This window comes from Anarhichas minor, unplaced genomic scaffold (assembly GCF_050575085.1).
Source record: "Anarhichas minor isolate MPS153535 unplaced genomic scaffold, ASM5057508v1 ptg000027l, whole genome shotgun sequence".
NCBI classification, from domain to species: domain Eukaryota; kingdom Metazoa; phylum Chordata; class Actinopteri; order Perciformes; family Anarhichadidae; genus Anarhichas; species Anarhichas minor.
Window position 1 is genome coordinate 450001 of NW_027466473.1, and position 5000 is coordinate 455000.

The following is a 5000-nucleotide window of genomic DNA, read 5'->3' on the forward strand; positions in this document are numbered from 1 at the left end:
CATATTTCTCAAGTGAAAAAGCAGCAGTGTCCTCTGCCTTTTGGAGAGAGAAGTGAAAAAACTTACAGCACCCGGTATTCCCAGGCAGTCTCCCATCCAAGTACTAACCAGGCCCGACTCTGCTTAGCTTACGAGATCGGGCGCGAACAGATTTTTTTTTTTTTTTTATTTATTTATTATCAAAAATACAAAATTTTTTACAATCAACATTTTACCACTTACTCTTCAATACAAGAACACATGACACTTGTACAAACATAATAACAAAAAATAAACCCTCCACGCTAATACTAACTATAAATTCAAACACTTAACACTTATCCCAACCCATAAGTCAAAAAACAACGAAAATAAACCTCCCCATAACTCAAAGAGACACATACCAATTTTTTACTCATACTCAAACATAATGTAACCAACAAAAATAATCCCCAATGATAATTAGCCATAACACAGATTCTAACCAAAATCTAACACAACCTCTCCACTCTCCCCAATCGCAACAAAGGTGCTACCCTCAATAAACCCCTCCTGAAACTCTTCCTCCTTGACATAGCTATGTAATATGTTTACATCTCTTTTCATAATATTTTTAAACACACTCCATACTTCTACTCTCCTTTTCTCGTAATGCGCTACATTCCTCCTTAGCTTGACTGCAAACCTTGCATGGCTTAGCGTGTAGTTCAACAAGTTGACATTACTTCCTTTCCTTTTAGCAACCGCACCAAACAACCACAGCTCCTTCCACCCTATTTTCTCCACAAATTCCCCTTTCCAACATCTGCTTATCAACTCTTTCACTTTCCCAAAGTACACAGCCAACTCCCCACATTCCACAAACTCATGCAGACATGTCTCCACTTCCACCTGACAGACATCACACTGCTTCCTCACATCCAGATTAAATTGACTTATTATTAGATTGTTAAACACCCTATTGTGACGCAGTAGGAAATCAAAATGCTCACATTCAACACTATTCCATTTCACTCTCAGGTTCAGCCACATCCTTTTTACATCCATATCGGTCATTACTTTTTCCCATACCTTCTCTGCAGCCGGTCTTCTTACCTCTTTCATTCTTAAACATCTGTACATTACTCTCGTTTTCACATTCGCCAGGCTTACTATCCTTTCTCCTTCTCCCACATACATTTCCACCCCTTCTCCTCCACTCCCCACCGCCTCACTCTCAATCATTCTCACCCATTCTCTCGGCATCCCCTTCTTTATCTTCTCCACCACATCCACCGCTGTGCCTAACCACATTTCATCACCCCTTTCTCTCACCTCATCTACCACTACCTGAGCCCTCATGAACCCTGGTACATACTCGTACACTAAATCCCTCACCTTCCTAAAACCTGCTCTCCACATCTCCAAGTTATAAATTGTGCTCCCCTCAAATGTGATTTTGGGATTTAGAAACAATGGTTGCTCCCACACCTGTTTTACATTTTTGCATTGAAACTGCACATGTTTTACAAACTCTCCCCATGCTCCCAGCATCTCTTTATAGAACTCAGACACCTCACTCAACATACCTTTCTTCAGTTCCATAAATATTCCACTTTCTCCACAACCCCCACATTTATTAATTGCTTCTTTCAGAAACAGCTTCCATACATGATCTTTCTTGTCCTTTACATATCTTGTCATCATTTTCAACCGAAGTGCATTCTTTTTCTTTTCTAAATTAATCAGCTTCAACCCACCATCCTTGTATTCGTTTTCCATCACTTCCCTGGCTATTCTGACACCTCTCCCACCCCAGAGAAACTCACTCACCATTTTCTCTGTCTCCTTTAGCACTCGCTCAGGCACATCCAACACAGTCATTGCATACACAAGTTTGCTCATTATCAGGCCATTCACTACCACCACTTTCCCCTTCAACTTCAACTTCCTAAGTCTCCAAAACCTTAATGTCTTCTTTATGCTATTCATTATCCCTTCATACTGCATGTCTCTCCCTTCTCTGCCTTCAACCCCTAAATTCACCCCTAACACCCTAAAATAGTCCTTCCTCTCTTTCAATCCTATATCCTTCCTCCTTTCTCCATTGACTCCAACATACATAATTTCTGACTTTTCTATGTTTAGCTTTGCTCCTGATGCTCTACCATAAACTCCTACACTTTGTAAAACCTCAAGGACACTTTCACTGTCTTGTACTGTTACTGTTGTGTCGTCCGCATACTGGTATAATAGACTCACTTGCCCTCCTGGTAAGTCTATGCCTCTGACCTTTTTATTTTGCTTCAGCAGTGCAGCTAGTGGCTCTGCCGACAGTGAGTACAGCAGGGCCGACATTGGACACCCTTGTCTAACCGACCTCTCTAATCTGAAATTACCTGTGACTATCCCATTAATTTTGACGCAACTAACAGCTTTATCATACAATCTTTTGATCCATCCTACTAACTGCTGCCCAAACCCTACTTTTCCTAATACTCCATACAGGTATCCATGATCTACCCTATCAAATGCTTTGTTCAAATCTAAACTCATCACTATCCCCCCCTCCCCTCCCTTCATGTGTTCTATTGTGTCCCTAATGCTGCTGATTGTGTCTGCTATATCCCTCCCTGGTATACTGTAAGCCTGCGTGCTTCCCACTATTGTCCCTATCACCCTCTTAATCCTATTTGCTAGCACTCTTGCTAGTATTTTATAGTCACTGTTTAAACAGCTAAGCGGCCTATAGTTTTCAAGTCTATCCCTACTCCCTTTCTTGTATATAATACTAACTAACCCTGTCGCCATACTAACCGGCATCTCGTCCTTCTCTTCTATCCATTTAAACAATCTGTCCAACAGTGGCGCTAGTTCCTCTTTAAACTCTATGTAAAACTCTCCCACTAACCCATCTAGCCCTGGACTCTTATTCCTGCCTAACCCTAATATGGCTGCCTCTATTTCACCTATCCTTATCTCTCCTTCGCACATCTCCTTCGCATCTTCACTCATCTTAGTCTCCATTTTCTCCAGCACATGTTTCATGCACTCTTCATCAACCTCTTCTTTCCTAAATAGTTCACTATAAAATTCTTCTACTCTTCCAACTATCCCTACAAAATCCGTTATCTTTTCTCCATTTTTCCCTTCCACCTGCTCCAAATAATTATTTTTCTGTTTCGCCCTCTCTAAACCTAAAAAGAATGCTGTACATTTCTCTCCCTCAACCACATATCTAGCCCTACTTCTAACTATTGCCCCCATGCATCTCTTCTGTTCTACCTCCTCCAGCTCATTTTTTATTTTATTATACCGTTCTAATGCGTGCCCTACCCCCTGGTCCACCCTCTCTGCTTCTCTAACTAACTCTTCCTTTAGTCTCCTTTCCCTCCCTCTTTCCCTTCTATTCCTATCCCTGCTGTAGCTCATGCTCAAATTCTTTAGCTCCTCCTTCATCTCCTCCCACCATCTCCCCATATCCTCCTCATACATACTCTCATTCTTTCTCACCATTATACATTCTCTCACCTTTTCCTTGTACCTTTCTTCTTTGAGCAACATCCCATTCAGGCACCACACACCTCCCCCCCTCCTCTCACACCCATGCCCTAATCTAAATTTTAGCACCACGTGGTCACTAAGAGTAGTTACCTTGTAATCAATTCCCCCCATTTTACTTGCTAGACTCTCCGTACTCAAAACTAAATCAATCCTACTCTGTTTTAATTCCCCTTTCACCATCTGTCTCCTTGTAAATACGCGCCCTCTTGGGTTCTTTTCCCTCCACACATCTACCAGTCCATTCGCTCTCATTACCTCCTTCAATACTCTTCTTGAGGAGTCGCTTTTGAAACACACACTTGCAGATGCATCCAGCCTTCCACACCACACATTAAAGTCACCCACAATTACACATTCTTTCCCGCACATTCCCGCCATCCTCTCAAAAAACTCCCTTCTCTCCTTTTCCTCATTTGGTGCATACACATTCAACATTTTCAATTTCTTACCCAGGTGTTCAAAAGTAATCCCTATCACTCTCCCATCACCATCATCCTCACATTTCCTCACATTCTCAACCTCTCCCCTTTTAACCAAAATAGCCACTCCCCTAGAATAAATGTCCCCATTGTTTACATACACATCTCCCATCCACTCTCTCTCTAACTCCTTCACACATTTTTCATCCCAGTGTGTCTCCTGCAAACATATAATGTCAGCCTCACACAACATCAAGGCTTGGTTTCGCCTATAACTAGTCCTAAGACTATTTGCATTAAAAGAAGCAACAGCCACCATTAATAACCAAAACATGTTGTTATTTTTTCAGTGCTTTCTTCCGATTATCAGACCCTTTTATAAGCTCTCCATCCCTTTTCCTCACCCTTTGGCCCTTCTCGATGTCCATGTCTGAGTCCGAGGGTTCACTTAATAGCAGCGGGGAGCCGCAGTTCCCGATGTCTTGAGGAACAAAGCTGTCCAGGGAAGACCCCATCGCCGCCTTTTCCTCAGCCCTCTTTCGCAGCTCGACCTCTGCGCCTTCCAATAGCACTGCCTTCGTTTTCCTCGCAGCCAGTCTCCCCACTCGGGCCTTGCCCGGCTTGGTCTGGACTTGCTCCTTCAGCCTGGCACTGGCTCGTGCCTCTCCCACCTTTAGCTCCGGCTGGCTGGGCACCGGCCTTGGCCCACTCAGATCAATCTGGCTGGACGCCGTCTCCGGCACCTCCACTATTTCAGTTCTCCTCCCTGCATCGGTCATACTCCGTGGCTTCATCACCACGCCTGCTGCTGTCACTGGCTCCACCGCTGCACCTGCCGTTGTCACTGGCTCCACAGCTGCACCTGCCCTTGTCACTGGCTCCACAGCTGCACCTGCCCTTGTCACTGGCTCCACAACTGCACCTGCCTCTTTCGCTGGCGCCATAGCTGCACCTGGCGCTGTCACTGGCTCCACTGCTGCACCTGCCGTTGTCACTGACTCCACAGTTGCACCTGCTTTCACCGCTGTAGTCTCTGCCATACAGGCTGCAGGCTTCGGC